The 23,388-nt window shown below is 38.7% G+C and overlaps 1 protein-coding gene across 4 annotated transcripts in view; it reads left to right on the top strand.

The window, feature by feature from the left end:
- The first annotated feature begins 13,191 nt into the window (after positions 1-13,191).
- Positions 13,192-23,388, top strand: part of SDCBP (syndecan binding protein) — a 38,615-nt gene continuing 28,418 nt past the window's right edge. For 2 of the 4 annotated variants that reach the window (XM_077876872.1, XM_077876869.1), the window contains exon 1: positions 13,192-13,333. The gene's annotated coding sequence lies outside the window, so the exon portion shown is untranslated. Of the gene's footprint in view, positions 13,334-14,046; positions 14,181-23,388 lie in introns of all 4 variants that reach the window. The other 2 variants (XM_077876871.1, XM_077876870.1) reach the window with 2 other exon arrangements.

Below are 23,388 nucleotides of genomic sequence, written 5' to 3'. Positions count from 1 at the left end.
TTGATAAATATGGTCTCTTAGAAGCAAATGCCCCTGTATTTTTTTAAAGGTTTTATTTATTTACTCATGACACACACACACACACACACACACACACACACACACACAGAGGCAGAGACACAGGCAGAGGGAGAAGCAGGCTTCCTGCAGGGAGCCTGACATGGGACAGGATCCCAGGTCTCCAGGATCAGGCCCTGGGCTGAAGGTGGAGCTAAACCACTGAGCCACCAGGGCTGCCCAAAGCCCCTGTATTTTAAGGAAGAAAGTATAAGCCCCCAAATTCAAAGACTACACAGGCCAGGTTGCTAGTGGAGACTAATTGAGCCATTTAAAAAAAAATGGGGCACTTGGATAGCTCATTTGGTTAAGCATCTGACTCTTAGTTTTGGCTCAGGTCATGGCCTCAGGGTTGTGAGATCGAGGCCTCAGCACAGTCTGCTTGAGATGCTCTTTTTGCCCCCTCCCTCTGCCCCTCCTCATGTGCATGTGGACTCTCTCTCTCTCTAAATAGATGAATAAAATCTTTTGAAAACATAGATGTTTGGGGCACTTGAGTGGCTCAGTTGGTTAAGCATCTACCTTTGGCTCAGGTCATGATATCAGGACCCTGAGATTGAGCCCTGCATTAAGCTCCTTACTCAGCAGGAAGCCTGCTTCTCCCTCTCCCTTTGCCTGGTGCTCCCTCTGCTCATGTACTCTCTGTCAAATAAATAAATAAAATCTTTTTAAAAATTTTAAAAAATAAAAGAAATAGATTTTTTTTTTTTGTTAGCACTCCTATTGTAAAGTTGGACAGTATGGTCTGCCTCAATCAACCCTATTTATCCCATATGTTCCTTTTGTTTTTAGCACATGTTTTTGTAGAATGCAAAGCTTTAAATGAATGCATACATGATTTTATTTTTTAAAACAGACTATACTAAGAAAGCAAGAAGAATAGTTCTACAGCAAACTATAACTAATACAATATTCTTCTTTCACAACTTAGCACTAGTTCTTCAGTCACAATTGGCTTTCCAACCTGCTAGCTTCTACAATTTCATTCTCCTTTATCATCTAGAAAAAAAGTCTTGAAAGATGCCATTTTACGCTTCATGCTTTTTTTCTCAGGAGGCTACTAGAGGATATACTCTTGCAGAATAAAAGCATGAATGGCAGGATGCAGGAGTCAGGGGCTCAGGATAGAGCCTGGGGTAGGGTCTAGGGTGATAGTGATCCCTAAGAAACCTCCCTCAACTGACAGGAGACAAATTGCACAGATGGGGTTCCTTGGACGTGCAAATGATGAGATATGCTTGAGCATAGAAAAATTAACATATAAAGGTATCTTGTAGTTCTACTGGGGACACTGGGAAGGATTAGCTATAAGACCAAGAAAGCAAGTCCTAACTTTTTCTTTAAGTTTATTTCTTTATTCATGAGAGACACACAGAGAGAGTCAGAGACACAGGCACAGGGAGAAGCAGGCTGTGGGACTGCTTCTAGGACTCCAGGATCATGACCTGAGCCGAAGGCAGACCCTCAACCACTGAGCCACCCAGCCATCCCATGCCAGTCCTAACTTGATTTGAGAAATGAGAGATTAAGACAGTATTTGCACCTCCCACCATATAGTGTGGATCACACATCCTACACTGGCCATTAGGACCAAAGAATAGAAAAATGGATGTCAGCCTGTTACATTTCAAGAGTTCCAGTAACAATCCTGCAGTTTTAATAGATTTACTTGTCCTAGGCACATGGAATACTTCATACTTCTGTGCCTGTGGCATAGCTCCTAGAGGGCTTCTTTACCTCCCCAAACCCTGGTCAAGAAGAGCCATCTCTGCACTTCTCCCAGAGGTGTAAAATTCTGATGATCTACTTGTTCTTTCTGAATATCCTTATCCAGACCTTTGGCTTCAAATAGCAACGGTATACCTACCTATTTCTCCCAGTTTCCTAGGCTCAGCCAAGATCTTGCTCCTAAAAGATTCCTTGCTTTCCTTATATACCTCTTTGTCAGATATTAGGTTAATTGCAATGTAGGCCTTCCTTGCAGAAGGTGGGACTTTATAGAAAGACAACCTTTTAAAATACTTGCAAGTTAATACCTATTCTTCTCAAACTATTCCATTAAATACAAGAGAAAGGAAAACTCCCAAATTCATTCTATGAGACTCGTATCATCCTGATACCAAAAACAAGAAAAGATACCACAAAAAAAGGGAGAACTACAGGCCAGTATCTCTCATGAATACAGATATAAAAATTCTGAACAAAATATTAGCAAGCTGGATCCAACAATACATTTAAAAAATCATACACCATGATCAAGTGGTGCAAGGCGATTCAATATTCTCAAATCAGCGTGCCTGTGTTGAACGTCTGCCTTCGGCTCAGGGTACGATACCAGCATCCCGGGGATTGAGTTCCACATCGGGCTCTCTGCATGGAGACTCTACCTGTGTCTCTGCCTCTCTCTGTCTCTCTCTGTGTCTCTCATGAATAAGTAAAATCTTTTTAAAAAGATTCTCAAATCAATTGACACAATACATCACATCATCAAGAAAAAGGATAAAAAAGCATATGATCATTTCAGTAGATGCATAAAAAGCATTCGACAAAGTACAATGTCAGTTCATGATAAAAAAAAAAAACAAGAAAACCTCTGCAAAGTAGGTCTAGAGGGAGTATATCTCAATATGATATGAAAAACCCACAACCAACATCATACACAATGGTGTAAAACTGAGAGCTTTCTCCCTAAGGTCAGGAACAAGACGAGGATGTCCACTCTTACCACTTTATTCAACACAGTACTGGAAGTCCTAGCCATAGCCATTACACAACATAAAGAAATGAAAGGCATTCAAATTGATAAGGAAGAATTAAATTCTCACTATTTGCAGATGACATGATACTATGTATATAAAACAAAAGACTCCACCAAAAAACTACTAGAGTTGATAAATTCAGTAAAGTCTATCATTGTACAGAAATCTGTTGCATTCCTATACACTAATAATAAAGCAGCAGAAAATGAAAGTAATTAAATAATCCCATTTACAATTATATTGAAAACAATCAAAATATCTAGGCATAAACTTAAAGAGGTGAAAGGCTTGTATTCTGAAAACTAAAACATGTCTTGAAAGAAATTCAAAACAATGCAAAGAAATGGAAATGGAAAGACATTTCTTGCCCATGGATTGGAATAACAAATATTGTTAAAATATCTATACTATCCAAAGCAATCTACACATTTAATGCAATCTCTATCAAAATACCACCAGCATTTTTCACAGAACTAGAAAAATCCAAAACTTCGATGGAGATGCAAAAGACCGCAAGCAGACAAAGCAATCTTGAAAACGAAAAAGAAAAGCTGGAGGCATTACAATTTCAGACTTCAAGTTATAACACAAAGTGGTAGTAATTAAGATAGTATGACGCTGGCATAAAAATAGACACATAGACCAATAGAATAGAATAGAAAACCCAGAAATAAACCCATAATTTTATGGCCAATTAATCTTGGACAAAGGAGGAATGAATACACAATGGGAAAGTCTTTTCAACAAATGGTGTTGGGAAAACTGGACAGCTACATGTAAAAGAATGAAACAGTACCACTTTCTTTCACTATACACAAAAATAAACTCAAAATGAATTAAGAACTTAAATGTGAGACCTGAAACCATAAAAATCCTAGAAGATAGCCAGGCAGCAATGGCTCTGACATTGGCTGCAGCAACATTTTTCTAGATATATCTCCTGAGGCAAAAGAAAAAATGAAAGCAAAAGTAAAAACCACATCAAAATAAAAAGTTTCTGCACAGCAAAAGAAACAATCAACAAAACCAAAAGGCAGCTGACTGGAAGAAGATATTTGCAAATGACCTATCCAATAAAAGATTAGTATCCAAAATATATAAAGAACTTATACAACTCAAATCCAAAAAATAAACAATTCAATTTAAAAATGGGCAGAAGACACAAACAGACATTTCTCCAAAGAAAACATCCAGATGGCCAACAGACATGTGAATGTCACTCATCATCAGGGAAATGCAAATCAAAACCACAATGAGACATCACCTCACACCTCTCAAAATGACTAAAATCAAAAACACAAGAAACAAGTGTTGGCAAGGATGTGGAGAAATAGGAACTCTCATGCACTATTGGTGAGAATGCAAACTGGTGCAGCACTCTGGTAAACACTATGGAGTTTCCTCAAAAAATTAAAAATAGAACTACCTATGATCCAGTAACTGCCCTACTAGGCATTTACCAAAAAAATACAAAAACATGAGTTCAAAGGGATATATGCACCCCCATGTTTATTGCAGCATTATTTACAATAGCCAAACTATAGTAGACCAAAGCCCATCTATTGATGAATGGATGAAGAAGATGTTGTATATATATCATATATATATAATATGCATTATATATACAATACACACAATGGAATATTATAAATATTATAAAGAAATAAAATCTTGCCATTTGCAGTGACATGGATAAAGCTAGAGAGTATAATGCTAAGTAAAATAAGTCAGACAGAGAAAGACAAATACCATATGATTTCACTCACATGTGGAATTTAAGAAACAAAATAAAAGAACAGGGCAGCCCGGGTGGCTCAGCGGTTTAGTGCCGCCTTCAGCCCAGGGCCTAATCCTGGGGACCAGGGATCGAGTTCCATGTTGGGCTCCCTGCATGGAGCCTGTTTCTCCCTCTGCCTGTGTCTCTGCCTCTCTCTGTGTGTGTGTGTGTGTGTGTCTCATGAAAAAATAAATAAAATCTTAAAAAATAAAAAATAAAAGAACAAAGGGGAAAAAAGAGAAAGAGAAATCAAGAAAATAGACTCTCAACTATAGAGAACAAACTGATGGTTATCAGAGGGGAGGTGGGTTGGGAGATGGTGAAATAGGTGATTGGGATGAAAGGGTACACTTATAATGAAAAAAATAATAAAATAATTTAAAATAAACATGTAGGTGAGGTATTGAAATTCTCTTTCTGGCCTTATTTTGTTTTCATTAATTAATTAATTAATTCATTCATTCATTCATTTATGAGAGTGAGAGCACACATGCCCAGAAGCCCATGTGAGGTAGGGGGAGGAGCAGAGGGGGAGAGAAAGAATCTTAAGCTGACTTCATGCTCAGTGTGGAGCCGGCCACAGGGCTTGATCCCATGACCCTGAGATCATGACCTCAGCTGAAATTAAGTCGGACACTCAACCAACTGAGCCACCTGGGCGCTTCAAGTTGCCTTTAATTGCATAGGCAATCTGCTGCTTATCTTGTGGTTTTTAGTTACTTCACTGTGTAACCTTTTAAAGGCACTTTCCGTGACAACAAGGAATCCAGACTTTATGTTAAAAATTTAACAGCTGGAGTGGTAAGAATGCAAACAATGCAGCCAGGTGACAAAGCGTTCAAGGGTTACTTCTGGGCATGGCTACATGCGGAAGCCAAAAAAACGTCTCAACTTACTCTCTTTGGCCTGGCAGCTGAAATAGTCTATTGACATTGATTATTACAGAAATCTTATGTCCTTAGTTGTTAAAATGTGAAAGATAATGTGGATCCTAGGAACAGAAAAATACAGTAATTCTAGCATTATAGAAAAATTTCTGTTCCTCAGGCATTGTGCCAAGCATCAAAGACCATTTCAAGCGTCGCCCCAGCCCTCAGGAAGTTTCTATAAGATGAAGTAATGATTACACAGAAGAAACAACAGGGAAGAAAAGCAAAGACAAAACCACTTCTGATTACATGTAAAATTATATGGTAAGGACTATGGCAAGAGCTGAAGGATGAGGGTGCCATCCAAGGGTCAAATTAATACAATTGCCTCATTATCCACACACAAGAGACTAAATGTTTGAAACTATAGTAATTGTCCATATGAATACAGTTCAGAAATTAAGCATTTTCCTGGCTGTCTAAATGCAACTAATACGGTTGATTCTGAACATCTGGAACACTTTTGGCCAAGTGGAACTTGGAACAAAGCATTTGGCATCCTTTTTTAGGGTGTGTGCTTTCACAGTTTAGGGAGGAATCCCAGATAGAATCCCACAGTTAATAGCAAATACAATTTTTACTATACTGAAAGAGTACTGTCCTGTGTGGTAGAGGAACACCCAGCTAATAACTGATGGAGCGCAGGGTAACCCAAATATTAATTTGGCACATCTCCTGTGGTCCATGGATGCATTTAGAGACTTTAATGATTTTACTTTCTTAATAGAACCCAGGTGCTCTTAAATAGTCCAGGTATTATAAAAAATTAAATCAAATATAAGTGGACTCAGTGTATTATAGTGCTCCTTTAATGATTGTTTTGGACACCGATGAAGAAAAAGAGCTATGTCCTTTTACCAACATAGCTATTTCAAGTGGGCTATAGCAAATTCTTGTATATTATTGACCATTTCTATTTCTTTATATTTTCTGTGTAAGAATCCATAGATCAAGTGCGTATTAAAATATATTTAAATTCCGCTCCTTGTAAGAATTATTCATCATGGTTAGTGAAAGAATATCGAAAATAAAACCTTGGAATAAAGCAAATGACCCAGTTGACAACTGCAACTCCTTTTTTAAGTCACATTTCACTTTAGTTTTGCTTGAAAAATTTTCAGCAGACCCCTAGAATATTTGTTTTGTGGAGGAGAGAACTTTTTAAATATGGTAAAATTTAAATATTTTAGGGAAGCAGAATTCAACACACATCTTTGAAAGGAAAGTCAAATACCATACTGTAAGTTAATTTAATCATTTTTACAAGTTATATTTAACATATTGGTATGTCATCCAACAATATTTTTATTACCTGTGAAAGGTGTGCCTCATGACTATGACAGAATTTTTAGTACTGATGACCACTTCACTCTGGCAAAATAATCTATGATGAAAAAATTTTAAAAATAGCTTTGTAAAAGAATATAAGAATACTAATTCAAAGGGATACATGCACCCTTATGTTTATGGCAGCTTCATATACAATAGCTAAGATATGGAAGCAGCCCAAGTGTCCCATCGATTGAGGAATGGATATGGAAGATGTGGTATATACATGCTATGTATATATACTATGGAAAATTATTCAGCCATAAGAAAGAATGAAATCTTGCCACATGCAATGACACGGATGGTACTAGAGTGTAATGCTTAGTGAAATAAGTTAATCAGAGAAAGACAAATACCATGTGATTTCACTCATATGTGAGAATTTAAGAAAGAAAAGAAAGCAAATAAGCAAAAGGAAAAAAAATAAGAGAGAGAGAGAGACAAATCAAGAAACAGACTCTTCTTAATTATACAGAACAAACTGGTGGATGGTGGGGGATGGGTGATATAGGAGATGGGGATGAAGGAGTGTATTTGTTGAGATGAACACAGGGTGATGTATGGACGTGTTGAATCACTATATTGTTCCCCTGAAAGTAATATAACACAGTATGTTAATTAACTGGAATTAAGATAAAAACTTTTTAAAAAGTAGCTTTGTAAGAATTGTAAGTACCTGGGAAAATGGTAATTTAACAACAGAGACTATTCATATTTACACATGAATGTTATATTATAAAATAACCAGTTATACTAACTCCAAACTTAAAAAGTAATATTTACTAAGAAATAATTGCTTTTCACAAGTGTCTTTAATTCAATGTTCTTTTTAAATAGGGAGCACCCCATGTACATTGAAAAAGTGACTGACTTGACAAAATATAATTTATCTGTTTTCCAGAAAGATAATCTCTTTTAAGTGTGATTCTCTAAAATATGCATAAATAAGTTTGTTTCAAGAAAGTCAGCTGAGGAGCTTTCTAGTGGTGGTTTAACTGTTCAATAAAACATTGTTCATAATCGTGTTGATGTAAAACCCCGAGGAAGGAAATGTGTTCCGGAATGAAAGCTAACATCATAAAGAGTTTAGGGGAGTCTGGTTTGTCATGTGGCTGGGATTTTAAAAAAGAAGAGGAAGTTGCATAATTCAATAGAGCAGGTGACCTGTGAGTGAGCAACTATTTTTGCTCTTTATGGTAAAATTAAATCTTTAGAAATAGCAACAATGCTAATTAGGATAGTACTATTCATTATTAGTATTTCAAGGACCTTAAAAAGACAAAGTTCTCAGTTCTGAAAATTGAATAAAAAAGTATCATGATCATTCTTATCTTTACTCCTACCCATAAACAACATTAAAAGCCAGGAAGAGATCCAAGAGGTTATTTTTAAAATAAGAATACTGAACTTTATAGCAAAGAATATAAAGAAATTTTATTTTTTTTAGGAGTTTATTTATTCATGAGAGACAGAGAGAGAGAGAGAGGGCAGAGACACAGGCAGAGAGAGAAGCAGGCTCCTCACAGGAAACGTGATGCAGGACTCTATCTCCAAATCCTGAGATCATGAACTGAGCCAAGGGCAGATGTTCAACAACTGAGCCACCGAGGTGCCCCAAAGAGATTTAATACGTAGTAATATCTTTGGTTAGGCATACCCTACCATGGTAATTGTTAGAGTATATTCATATTTGTGGATCTGTTTTTGTATCAGACCAAAGTCCAAAGAAAATAACATGTTCTGGAAAGTAACTACATTAATGTCTGCAGCTAACCTGCGATCATGGTTTGGGTCTAAACTAATAAATAATATGTTCATCTTACTGTATCTACATAAATATTCTTCAAAGATGAGTCATGTAAAGTGATACGATTATATGTCTTTTCTTGGTCAATTTGCCTCATTTTTTTCCGCTGCTTTGTACTCTGATTTATTAATTCATCTCCCCTCTCCCAGAAGCAGGAATCTCTTGTTCAAATATGTTACTTTTCCTGGAGACATTCCCTCTAGAGCCCTCTATCATCCAGCTTCAAATGGGATTGCTCCTTTTGCCTTTTGCATAGCTGTCATTTGAGGATCTCCCTTTGACGACATCCTTCAACTATGTTTGCCTTTCTGATGCTGAAGCCTCTGTGTTGTGGGAAACTCTTCACCCCCTTTTCCTTGCCCTTATCGTATTCTTTCATGCCACAAATGCACATTTACTTTGTCAGTTACCTTCTGATAAAGAGAACACGAGACATAGACTATGATTTTTAAAAAAGATTTTATTTATTCATGAGAAACACAGAGAGAAGCAGAGGCACAGACAGAGGGAGAAGTAGCCTCCTCACAGGGAGCCTGATGTGAGACTCAATCCCTGGATCTCAGGGTCATGCCCTGAGCCGAAGGCAGATGCTCAACCGCTGAGCCATCCAGGCATCCCTGACTTTATGATACTTTGTAGTATTTATACAAAAGTCTTCATTTATCACTCTCAAATGATCTCATCTGCTGCAGTGTAGACTTCTAGGTTAGAAATCACTGCCCTCTTTTTATTAAAGATTTTATTTACTCATGAGAGAGACACACAGAAAGAGGCAGAGACATGGGCAGAGGGAGAAGCAGGCTTCCTGTGGGAAGCCTGATGCAGAACTCGATCCCAGGACCCCAGGATCATGACCTGAGCCAAAGGCAGACAGACGCTCAACCACTGAGCCACCCAAGTGCTCCAGAAATCACTTTCCCTTGTGATTTTGAAGGCATTGTTCCATTGTCTCCTGGCTTCAAGCATTTCTGTTGAGAAGTCCAATCCATTCTGATTCTCAGTCATGAGCACAGGACCTATTTCTTCTATCTGGAAACCTGTGTATGAACTCACTCTCCAGTGCACTCTCTTCCTTAAGTGTGGGGAGCTGGGGCTAAAAGTTCCAACTCTATTCAAATGCTTCATCTTCCTGGCAACCAGCCTCCATCCTGGAGTTATCTAGGGCTCCTTCCCCCTATAGCCATTAGCCACCTCATTAGGACACACCTATCACTTCTGAAACTCAAAAGCATTTCTGAAGCATTGATCCAGGAACTGAAGACAAAGACTAAATATATATATATATATATATATATATATATATATATATATATATATACACACACACACACACATGCACACCACATACTGTTGTATGGCTTTTGACAAATGCTAATATTATTGTCTACCATTATGATATCATACAAAATAGCTTCACCGTCTTGTGTTTTACCTACTTATCTTTCTCCTTATTGCCCAAACTTCTGGCAATTATTTCTTTACTGTCTCTGTAATTTCACCTTTTCCATAATGTTATATAGTCAGAATCATGCAGTATGTAGCCTTTCTACAGTCTGCTTTCACATAGCAATGTGCATTTAAAGTTCCTCCACGTCCCTGCATGACTTGATAGCTCATTTCTTTTTGTTGCTTATTAATATTCCATAGTATGGATGTACCACAGTTTATCCATTCACCTATTAAATGATACCATGTTTGCTTCCAGTTTGGGAGCAATTATGAATAAAGCAGCTATAAATATTCATGTGCAGTTTTTTCCATTTGTTTTTAAAGATTTATCTATGTCCTTGAGAGAGAGCACGAGCAGGAGAGGCAGAGGGAGAGGGAGAGAAAGAATCCCAAGCAGACTCCATGCGGAGCATGGAGCCCACCATGGAGCTTGATCTCAAGACTCCAAAATCATGACCTGAGCAGAAACCAAGAGGCAGAAGCTTAACCTGCCTGCTACCCAGGGACCACCATGTGCAGAGTTTTCTGTGGACATAAGTTTTCCACTCATTTGAGCAAATATCCATGAGCATGATAACTGGTTTATATGGCAAGACTATGTTGGTCTGTGTAAGAACTTTGAAATTACTTGCATAATCTAAAAACTAAATTAAAAAAAAAAAAGAACTTCCAAATTACCTTCCAAAGTGGGTGTACCATTTTACATTCCCACCAGCAATGAATAAACATTCTTGTTGCTCCATATCCTCACTTCACATTTGGTATTGTCAGTATTTTGGATTTTAGCCTTTCTAATAGGTATGCAGTGGTATTTCATTGTTTTTTTAATTTGCATTTCTCGAATGTCCTCTCCATACACATACTTGCCATTTGTATATCTTATTTGGTGAGCTGTCTGTTCAGATCTTTTGCCCAGTTTTAAATAGGGTTGTTTTCCTGTTGTCGAGGTTCAGGTGCTCTTTGAATATTTTGAATACAGTCCCCTTATCAGATATGTATTTTGCAAATATTTTCTCCTACTTTGTGGCTTGCCTTTTCCTTTTATAAACAGCATCTTCCACAGAGCCAAAGTTTTACATTTTAGTGAAGTCTAACTTGTAAATTTTTCTTTCATGGATTGTGTTTTTGTTGTATCTAAAAACTTGTGACCAAACCCAAGGTTACCTAGATTTTCTCCTATGTTATCTTTGAGAAGTTTAGTTTTGCCTTTTAAAATTAGGTAGGAAAAAAAAAAAAAAATAAATAAATAAAATTAGGTAGGGCAGCCTGGGTGGCTCAGCAGTTTAGGTGCCGCCTTCTGTGGGGGTGGGGGGGATCCTGGAGATCTGGGATGGAGTCCCACATTGGGCTCCCTGCTTCTCCCTCTGCCTGTGTCTGTGTCTCTCTCTCTCTGCGTCTCTCATGAATAAATAAATAAAATCTAAAAAAATAAAAAATAAAAGAATTTAAAAAAATAAAATTAGGTTAATGATCCATTTCAAAGTAAGTTTTGCAAAAGGTGCAAACTTTTTTTTTTCTTTGCATGGGGCGTTCAGTTGTTTCAGCACCATTTGTTGAAAATACTATCCCCTTAGTGCCTTTGCCAAAGATCTACTGAATGTATTTGCATGAGTCTATTTTTGGGCTCTGTATTCTGTTCCACTGATCTATTTTTCTAGTCTTTTGTCAATACCACACTGTCTTGAATACTGTGGTTTTCTAGTAAGTCTTGGTACTTTGGCCTGTGACTTTATTCCTCTTCTTCAGTGTTGATTGGCTCTTCTGGGACTTCTGTCTTTCCCATAAAAACTTTAGGATTACTTTGCTTATTTTGTTGATGTCCAAACAATAACTCGCTAGGATTTTAATTGAGATTGTGTCAAATCTATCAAGTTGGGAAGAACTGACATCTTGACAATATTCGATTTTCCTACTCATAAACATGGGCTATTTCTCCACTTATTTGGATCTTCTTTGAGGTCTTTCATCCCAATTTTATAATTCTCATCCTATGGATTTTGTACACATTGTGTTAGATCTAGACCTAAGTATTTCATTTTTTTGTGCTAATGTAAGTGACATTATGTCTTTAATTTCAAATTCTAATTGCTGGAATATATAAGTAATTGGCTTTTGCATATGTTAACTTGTTAACAAAGTTGTATCCTACAACTCTGCTATAACTGCTTATTAGTTTTGGGGGGGTTGGTTAACTTTTTTGGATTTTCTTCATAATCATGTCACATGTTTATTATTTAAAAACAGAAAAAAATAGGTATATTTCTTCGTTACCAATCTATTGTCTAACTTTAAATGTCTTTATCAGCTAGACCATAAACTCTCTAAGTTTCCATCTTGTCATCTCTTTTATGCTCAGATTTTTATTAGTTTTACCACGTTAAATTGTTGCGGCACTAAATAACTAGAAATAAAATGCTTCTAAGTTAACGCTATTTCGTCAAGTACTCTTTGTCGCTCTTTGGTAGCTACGGTAAGCCTGGGTAACTTAGTGCCTGTTCCTCTGTGCGCTAGCAGGGATGTAAGGACTGAGGCCATACACATCAGGTTCTTAGGTCGGTACCTGGAATACAGCCCTGAGAAACACAGTTTTTTAGCGTTTGCCTGAGGATATGGGTCATGACCTGTGCGCTGTACCACACATAACCTCGAACAGCCAATGAACTTTCGCTCAGATGGACAAAGAGTAATAAAAGCCAAGGAAAAAAGTTGTACCGAAGAGGCCAGGGGTAGAGACGGGTTCGTGCAGGCAAGTCTCCGAGCCCGCGAGCGCAGAGGTCAAGTGAGAGGTCAAGACGGCTGGGGTAGAGAGGCGGGAGGAGGTCCCCAAGGATGCGATCTCGGCCGCTCCTCGGGCTGGAAGCGGAGGGAGCCAAACGGGCGTCATCGCAGCCGGACACCGCCGAGGCCGCGGCACCCGCCCCCGCACCGCCCCTCGGCCGGAGGAAAAGGCGCGGAGCCGCACCCGGGGAGCTGGCGGGCGGCCCTCCGCGCCCCAACCCCCGCGCCCGCCGGAGCCGCCCCCGCCCCCGCGCCCGCCCCCGCCGCCCGTTACCATGGGGACTGGGTCACCTGACCGCGGCCGCGCGCCTGCGCGGGCGGAAGGCGGGGGAGGCGCCGTGACGCGCTTGGCGGGCGGTCCTCGGGCGCGCGCGGCTCTCCCCGCCTCGGGTCTCGGCGTCCCGGCCAGTTACCGGAGGCGGCGGCGGCGGCGGGTCCTGCGACCGAGGTGAGCAGCCGTGGGCGGGCGAAGGGGCGCTCAGGCCGCGTCGGGATGCGGGGACCGCGGGCGGGGGCGGGGGCGCCGCGGGTCGCTGGCGGAGGGCGTCTCGGCCTCGGCGGTGTTCGGGGGGCGGCGGCGACGCCCTCTCCTCGGGGGCCCCGCCCCTGCTTGCGCCCGGAGGGGCCCGGGGCGAAAGTCGGCGCGAGCCGCTCGCTCTGCCCGCCCGCCCGCCGCCGCTGCGGGGTTCGAGGTCCCGCCCGGGCCGGGCGCCGGGGGCGGGGGGCGCCGGGGGCCGCGGGCGACGGACGGCCAGTGAGGCCCGGCCCGCCCCCGCTCCCCGCCGCCCCCGCCGCCCCCGCTCCCCGCCGCCCCCGCAGCTCGGGCGCCGGGGTCCGGGCCGCTCCGCCTTTTTGTTCCCCTCGGCCGAGGGCCCCCGGGAGCGGCGGGGCCGGCGGCTGGCTGCGAAGTCGCGGGGCCAGCCTTCCGCGGACGGCGCTGCGTCCCGACCCGGGCGCGGGGGCGGGGGCGGGAGCGGGGGCGGCGGGGCCGGCGGGGCCGAGGTGCGTGCGGGGCGCCGAGCCGCGACTCCCGGGCAGGGTGCGGAGGGGGGTTCGCGGCGCGCCTCTTCCTGGAGAAGTTGGAGCGCAGGAGGCGTTGCGGCGGCTGTGCGCGCGGGGAGCTATCCCCGGACGTGCCGTGACTCAGAGTTTTCATTGCAGGATTTCCTGGTAATAATGGGAAAGTGAAGGCATATGGATGTGGAAAGTTTCCGTCCTTACCGAAGTGGAGTTATTTAATCACGGGTCTTCCAGTGTACCGGGCTCGGAGGCGATTTCTGGGTTGTCTAGTGTGTGTATGTTCTCCGTCTGCTCATTTACTGTGTTGTTCTTTTTTCTTCTCTGTGTGAGTACATTCCTTCGAGAGTACCTTGGGGGACGCCTGCGTGGCTCAGGGCTTGAGCGTCTGCCTTTGGCTCGGGGCGTGACCCCGGGGTCCCGGGATCGAGTCCGCAGCGGGCTCCCCGCGGGGAGCCTGCTTCTCCCTCTGCCTGTGTCTCTGCGTCTCTCTGTCTTTCTCATGAATAAATAAATAAAATCTTAAAAAAAAAAAAAAGTACATTTGGTTTGCCAGACTTAACATCTACGTGTCTGAAAAAAAAAAAAAAGATTAAAAAGGAAAATTACATTGAAAACAGCTGCAGGCTGTTGGCTTTATCTTCAATGTATGTAGGTGATTAAAATTCACATTTTACTTTTTTTTTTAAAAGTTTTTTATTCGTGAGAGACACGGAGAGACGCAGAGACACAGGCAGAGGGAGAAGCAGGCTCCGTGCAGGGAGCCCGATGTGGGACTCGATCCCGGGTCTCCAGGATCACGGCCCGAACCCGAGGCAGATGCTGAACCCCAGAGCCACCCAGGGCTCCAAATCTAGATTTTCCAATCTTTAGCTTTTGTATTTGAGGTTAAGGGCAAACAGTAAAAAAAAGAAACAAAAAGTTTTTTCATGTTTTCTGTTACCAGTTTAGTTTTATCAATTTTTCTTCCTTCGGTGGTACTAGGAGCGCCTGGGTGGCTCAGTCAAGTATCTTCCTTCTGCTTAGGTCATGATCCCGTGGTTCTGGGATGCAGCCCCTTGTCTGGCTTCCTGGTCAGTGGGGAGCCTGCTTCTCCCTCTCCCTCTGTTGCCCCCCCACCCCCGCTTGTGTTCTCTCTCTTGAATAAATAAATTTTTAAAAATCTTAAAAAATAAATTAAAAAAATAAATGGTGTGTAATATTATAGATCAAGTGGTTTGTGCCACTAAGTGAAAATAAGGAAGTGGAATGTCTTTTAAAATGTTCAGGAAATAGTCCATTATAATCCAGATTTAACTCTGACAACACTAATTTTTGAGTGTTATAAGGACATAAAAATCATGACCAGAAGAGGATGAATTTACAAATAGTTGGCAGGTGAATGTACTCTTTAATAAAACCATTACCTAAATTAAACATGACTCAACTTTTTTTTTTCCTGTTTTTGTCAGATTTAGGTACTTTTTTTAGGTAGTAAATGCCAAGATTTTATATAAAAAAAGTTTCTTCTGAACAACTTTAAAATATGTCCTTTATCTAGTAATAGTTACATTATTAGCATTTATTAATTTCTTTTCCAGTGCTGCCAATATTATTTATACATTTAGATTTTGAGGAGGTCAGTAGTAACATGGCTCAAAATGTAGTTTCCTTCCTTCTAAAGGTCCTCCAGTTGGGGATGCCTGGGTCGCTCAGCGGTTGGGCGTCTGCCTTTGGCTCAGGGGGTGATTCCGGAATGCCTGGATTGAGTCCCGCAATGGACTTCCTGCGTGGCGCCTGCTTCTCCCTTTGTGTCTCTGCTTTTCTCTGTCTCTCTCTCTCTCTCTCTCTCTCATGAATAAATAAATAAAATCTTTAAAAATTTTAGGCACTGGGGTGTCTCATTTGGTTAAGTGTCAGCCTTTGGCTCAGGTCATGATCCCCAAGTCCTGGGATCTAGCCCTGAATTGGGCCCCCCACTCAGCCAGGAGCTTCCCGCTCTGGTCCTGCCTCTGCTCATGTCCGTGCTCTCTCTCTCTCTTAAATAAATAAAATTAAAAAAAAAAAAAAAAAGTCCTCCAGCCAACCACATTTCCTTTCTATAAGAGCCAACTGCTTTGTGTTTCTTAGGTATCCATCCAGGGATATCTTATAACTGTACAAACATAGAAATATATTCTGCTCCTTCCTCTTTTTTTATTGTAATAAAATACACATAACAAAATTTATCATCTTAACCATTTTTAAGCATGTAGTTAAGAGGTATTAAAAACATTGACAATGTTGTACAATCCTCACCACCATCTGTCCTTAAATAACTCAACTTGTACAGTGGGAACTCTGTAACCATTTAGTAATAACTCCACATTCTCTCCTTCCCCCAGCCCTTGGTCACCATCCTTATATCTTTACAATTTTGAGTAAGTACCTCATATAAATGGGATCATACAGTATTTGTCATTCTGTGATTGGTGCATTTCACCTAACAAAGTCTTCAAGATTCATCCAGCATGTTGCAGAAATTCCTTCCATTTTAAAGCTGAATAATGTTCCATTTTATGTGCATACCACATTTTGCTTGTCCATTTATCCATAGATAGATACTTGCATTACTTCCATGTTTGAACTTTTGTGGATATTGCTGTTATGAACATGGGTGTACAAATATCTCTTTAGATACAGATTTTAATTCTTTTGGATGTATACCCAGAAGTGGAATGCTGGATCATATGGTAATTAAAAAAAAAAAAATATATATATATATATATTTTTGTGTCTGTGTGTGGAACTACCACACTTTTTTATAGTGGGTATACCGTTTTACATTCCTATCAACAGTGCACTGGGTTCCAGCTTCTCCACATCCCTGCTAATTAATACTTAAAAAAAATCCAATATAGTCAGTGTTGTACTAGTTTTGGATATACAGTATAGTGATTCAATGATACCATATGTCACCCAGTGCAAATGCATTCCTTAATTCCCATCACCAATTTTACCCATCTCCCACCCATTGCCTTTCTGATAACTGTCAGTTGTTCTCTATAGTTAAGAGTCTTGTTTTTTTGGTTTGCCTTTTTCCCCCTTTGTTCATTTGTTTCTTAAATTCCACATATGAGTGGAATCATGTGGTATTTGCCTTTTTTCTTATTTTGCTTACTGTACTGTCTAGCTTTATCCATGTCATTGCAAATGACAGGGTGTTATTCTTTTTTATGGCTGATTAATCACTGTGTGTGTGTGTGTGTGTGTACATCCTTCATCTTCATTCATTTGTTGATGGACACTTGGGTTGCTTCCATATTTTGGCTATTGTAAATAATGCTGCAGCAAACACCGGGGTGCCAGTATCCCTTTAAACTCATTTTTGTATTTTTTTTTAGGTAAATACCCAGAAGAGCAATTACTGGATAATAGGGTAGTTCTATTTTTAACTTTTTGAGGAACTTTCATAGTGTTTTCCAAAGTGGCTGTACCAGTTTGCATACCCACCAACAATGCAAGAGGGTTCCTTTTTCTTACATCCTGGCCAACACTTATTTTTTTCTTGTGTTTTTGATTTTAACCATTCTGATAGGTGTGAAGTGATATCTCATTGTAGTTTTGATTTGCATTTCCCTGGAGATGAGTCATGTTAAACACCTTTTCACGTGTCTGTTGGCCATCTGGATGTCTTTTTTAGAGAAATGTTTGTGTCTTCTACCCACTTTTAAAATGAATTATTTGTTCTTTGGTCTTTGAGTTATATATGTTCTTTATATATTTGAATACTAACCCAATATGTCATTTGCAAATATCCTCTCCCGTTCTGTAGGTTGCTGTTTATTTTTGTTGATTGTTCCTTTTGCTGTGCAGAAACCTTTTATTTTGAGGTAGTCCAGTAGTTTATTTTTGCTTTTGGTTCTCTTGCCTTAGGATATTTATCTAGAAAAATGGTGCTACAGCCCATGCGAGAGCCGTTACTGCCTGTCCTCTTTTTTGGGATTTTATGGTTTCAGGTTTCCCTTTTTAGGTCTTTAATCCAATTTGAGTTTTTGTGTATGGTGTGAGAAATTGGTCCAGTTTCATTCTTCTGCTTGTATTTGACAAGTTTTCTCTCCATGTCTTTTTTTTTTTTTTGATAGTAGCCATCCTAATCTCCCAGTTTTGATTTGCATTTTTGTAATGCTTAATGGTGCTGAAGATTTTTTTTTTCATGTATTTATGGGCATTCTTGTATCTTTTTTGGAGAAATGTTTATTCAAGTCCTTTACCAGTTTTTTTTTTTTTTTTTTTTTTTTTTTTACTTGTTGAGTTTTAGTAGTTCTCTATTCTAGGTATTAATCCTTTATTGGATAAGTGATTTGGAGATGTTTTCTCCCATTCTGTGGGTTGCTTTTTTGCTCTGTTGATGCTGTCTTTTGATGTACAAAATTTTAAATTTTTCATGAAGTCCAGTGTATCTAGATTTTCTTTTGTTATCTGTGTCTTTGGTATCATGTCCAGAAAAATCACTGTTAAGTCCAAGGCTACAAATCTTCTTTCCTATGTTTTCTTCTAAGAGTTTTTATTGTTTTAGGTCTTAAATTTAGTTCCTTTATCTATTTTGAGTTGAATTTGGAAATAGTATTATGTAAGGGTCATCTTCATGCTTTTGCACATGGATATCCAATTTTCTCAGCACCAGTTGTTGAAAGATTTTTTTATTCATTGAATGGTCTTGGCCCTCTTGTCAAAAACCATTTGACCATATAGGTGAGGGTTTATTTCTAGGCTATTTTTTCCCGTTGATTTGTATACCATTATACTAAAAGATTAGTTTTGATTATTGTAGCTTTATAATAAGTTTTGAAATCAGGAATATGAGCCTTCTGATTTTATTCTTTTTCAAGATTATTTCGGATGTTTGAGTCCCTTGAGACTTCATATAAATTTTAGGATGAGTTTTTCTATTCCCCGAAAAAAAAAAAAATCACTGTGATTTTGATAAGGATTGCATTGAATCTTGAGGTCACTTTAGCTGATACATTTTAATAGTATTAAGTCTATCAATCCATGAACATGGGGTGTGCTTCATATTATTTATATCCTCTTTGATTTCTTTCAGCAGTGTTTTGTAATTTTTTTTAAAATGATTTATTTGAGAGAGCATGGGCATGAGCACAGGCAGTGGGGTGGGGTAGGGTGGGGGCGAAGGGAGAGGAAGAGAATCTTAAGCAGACGCCCTGCTGAGTGCAGAATCTGACCTGACTCAATCTCATAACCTTGAGATTAGGACCTGAACCAAAATCAAGATTGTATACTTAACCAACTGAGCCACCCAGTTACCCCTATAGTTTTCATTGTACAAGCCTTTCATTCACCTCCTTGATTAAATTAACACATTTGTTAATTTGTAAGTATTCTTTTTGAAGCTATTGTAAAATAGTAACAATTTTCAGATTATTTTTCATGTATAGAAATAAACTGATTTTGTGCATTGACTATACCCTGCTACATTGCTGAATTTATTAGTTCTAACAGCTTTTTCTTTGTGACATCTTTATAGTTTTCTAAACCTTAAACATGTAAATCAAATAATCTGCACAGATCATTTTACTTATTTTTCAATTTGGATGCTTTTTATTTCTTATTTTTGCCCAACTACTCTGGCTAGAACTTCAATATGTTGAATAGAAATGGTAAAAGTGGGTTTCTTTGCCTTGTTTCTGATCTTAGAGGAAAAACAGTCAGTCTTCATCATTGAGTTTTTGGTGTGGGTTTTTCATATGTGGCTTTTATTATGTAGATGTAATTATCTTCTATTCCTAATTTGTTGAGTGTTTTTTCATAAAAGGTTGTTGAATTTTATCAAATGTTTTTTTCTGCATCAATGGAGATGATCATGTGTTTTATTTCCCTTTATTTTGTTGATGCAGCCTATTATATTGATCAGTTATTTGTACGTTGAACCATCCCTGTATTCCAGAAATAAATCCCACTGGTTAAAAGATGTATAATCCTTTAATGTGCTATTGAATTCCATTTGCTAGTATTTTGAAGATTTTTTGCAGTGTTCATAAGGGATATTGGTCCGTAGTTTTCTTTCTGGGAGTGACTGACTTGGATATCAGGTTAATGCTGTCTTCATAGAATAGGTTAGGAAATATTCCCTTCAACTTTTGCCAAATTTTAAGAAGGATTGGTAATCTTTTTTAAATGTTTAGAAGAATTCACCAAGGAAGCTTAAGGTTTATGGCTTTTATTTGTTGAGAGATATTTGATTACTGATTCAGTCTTGTCAGTAGTTATAGGTATATTGAGATTTTTAATTTATTTGTGATTTAGTTTTGGTAGGCTTTATATTTCTTGGAATTTGTCCATTTAATCTAGGTTATACAATACTTTGGTGTACAGTCATTCATAGTACTGTCATAATTTCTGTAGAATCAATGTGCATATTCCCATTTCTCATTTTAGTATTTTGACTTTTCTCTTTCTGTCTTTGGCTAACAAAGGGTTTGTCGATTTTGTTTCTTTTTTTCTCAGATCATGTTTTGGTTTCATTGATTGTTGTTGTTTTCCTCTATTTTCTAGTTCATTTATCTTCTAGTTCATTTATCTTTAGTCTTTATGATTTCCTTACTTCTGCTAGCTTTAGGTTTAGTTTGTACTTTTTCTAGATCTTTAAGTTCCCTCTTGCTTGTAAGACAAATATTAGCATGTTTATATACTGCTCTCTAAAACATGCTTTGTTTTTTAATGTTATTTTAGACCTTTCTATTTTTATGTATATAGAACTTCCTTCTTTGAAGTATTTTGCTATTGCAGTTGGTGCTTCAAGAATAAGCTTTTACATATGTCGCTTTTTATGTGCAAATATATTTGTGGACTGGATGCTGCAGGGTTGGAGGGTATCTGTATTCATAATTTTGATAGATACTGCAAACTTACTTTGTATGGGAATTGTACTTCCATGAGTAATATATGAGTGTCTTAAAAAACCTTACTATTGAAGTCTGTTGTCACACTTTGGAGTTTTGCCAGTCCAATAGGTCAGAAATGGAACCTTATGGGTAAGAGGAAAGTATTCTGCTTAATAGTATATTTCATATGGCCACATTTCACAATGGCTTATCATGAGAATTTCCCTGGCTAATTATTAAAGAGTTCCTAAGTCCTTCCATGAAATCTGTGTCAGCCTGGGAAGCTATTTTTAACTTGTGCCCAGGTAATTCTGATCTGATGATTAGCCAAATTTGAGAACCATTGCTATAGACAGCTGTTGACTTTATCACAGTGAGTTCATCGACGACATTTATGAATCATCTAGAATGCTTAGTGTACCATAAAACATAGTCATCACCATTTACCATCTGAGCCCAATGGACACTTCTTTTTTTTATATATTTTAGTTCATCTTCAGAAAAATTTGCCAAAGTGATGGTAAAGGGACGGTTGAAGCACAGTTTTGCCAGAAATACAATTTAAGTAACAACTGGAACACAAGAAACCCATAGGTTTTTGTTGTTTTTCTGTTTTTAAAGATTTTTAAATTTATTTATACCATGAGCTGGATGGGCAGGGACAGAAGGAGGAGATCAGAGCATCTCAAGCAGCGCATCTGCGCTGAGTGCAGAGCCTAATGCAGGGCTCACTCTAATGACCCTGAGATAATGACCTGAGCTGAAATCAAGAGTTGCCTGCTTAACAGACTGAGCTACCCTAGTACCTCAAGAAACCCACATTTTTATTCTAAATTTCCTGGATTTGAAAGTATATATAGCTGAAATGGGCAACATCTTTTTGAGTACAACTAATTGCTCATCAGTTGGCACGTGTGAAATTAGCACGTCCCTCTTTTATTGTTCCCAGGTCAAATACATCTCTGATATGTTATAGTTTATCATTACATATGGTTCTCCTTCATGAACTTGGTTGTCAAACTACAATACTGATACTAGATTTCATATACATCTCTAATAGATTCTCTTGTTACCATCTGGTACTTTGGACTTGTATTTCCAAAATGTAGTACTTTTACAAATTTTAATGGCTTATGATTTTATGGCAAGGTTGACCCTTTTTCTTCTATGTTTGCAGAGAATTTTCATCTATATATTATAAACACCAATTAGAATAACCAGTGTGATGACTTTAAAAATTTTTCATTACATTACTGTTTTTTTCCCAGTCATCTTTGTTTAAACACCAACCTTCATTTGGCCACTTAAAATCCATTATCAAGTAAATTTTGGTCTATAAATATAAGGGAATAAAATATGGTAATATTTTATTTAGTAAAAAGGATCGAGGGACTGGTTTCAAAATGTTGCATGATAATGTTCTTTTGAATGAGTGAAAAATTTTATTTCTTTTATTAATTACAGGTATGTTTACTTATTAAACTTGAAAAACTTTAATTAGGAGATCATCATGGTCTGAAAATTCATAGTCTGTGATTTGCGTATATGATCGGTTTCCTCATTATCATAAGAATCTAGCATACAGTTACTTGTATTCTGATTTGTCTCATAAATGTCTTCCTCCTTCAGTTTCCTATTCTCTGCCATCATGGGTGAAAAATGGAAAAATTCCAAGTATTTAAGGAACACTTTGGAAAACAAGCTACACATATAGTGTCTTCAGAGTTTATATGTTCTTGAAAGAAGATGCAGTACTTTGGGTAGTACAAACTGAAGGATGAAAGAATGCAGTATTTCACTGTTGCATCATTCTGGGTGATCTTATTTTTTTGTTATTTTAGTTTCTTAGCATAGTTGCAAATAACTGATGAATTCTTTTTTTTTTTTTTTTTTTTAAGACTGTATTTATTTATTCATGAAAGAGAGAGAGAGAGACAGATAAACAGCCAGAGGGAGAAGCAGGCTCCATGCAGGGAGCCCGATGTGTGGGACTCTATCCCGGAAATACAGGACTAACCTACGCCCCAGGCCAAAGTCAGGCGCTAAACCGCCGAGCCACCCAGGGATCCCTACTGATGAATTCTGATGTAATTCTGAATTGATGAAATAGAAAGGTATTTCAAGGTGGAGGAAAATAAATTCACTAAAATCCTATAACAGATGTTAGGTTTATGAAAAAGTCCAGTTGAACTCTTATCAGATCGAGTGATTTTACTACATTTAAAGGTTTTTCTTTCTTTTTTTTTCTTTGGAAAGATTTATAAGAAAGAATAAAAGTCACTAAATAGAATGCTAAAAAGAAGGAACTCAAAATGGGTCCATTGGACCCTGATAGTATACAAAGGGTTGAGGACAGATTTCTGAACCTTGGTCTAGACTTGATTGTTTTAGTTTCTGGGCTAGGACTCCAGAATCTTTATTAACATTTCTAGTTTATACTTAACGGACTTTAAACTTGAAGAAATCCTATTTTAGGGCCTTAATGTGATTTTTAATTTGCTATTATATGTTAGTATAGTAGTTCCCCCTTATCTGCATGGTCAACTGTGGTCTGGAAGCTGATGATCCCCTTTCTGATGTATCATCAGAAAGTCAGTAGTAGCCTAACACTAGGTCACAATGC

Source organism: Canis aureus, chromosome 28, assembly GCF_053574225.1.
Source record: "Canis aureus isolate CA01 chromosome 28, VMU_Caureus_v.1.0, whole genome shotgun sequence".
Taxonomy (NCBI): Eukaryota; Metazoa; Chordata; class Mammalia; order Carnivora; family Canidae; genus Canis; species Canis aureus.
Note: the sequence above shows the minus strand (reverse complement) of the source record. Positions and strands in the feature narration are given on the sequence as shown.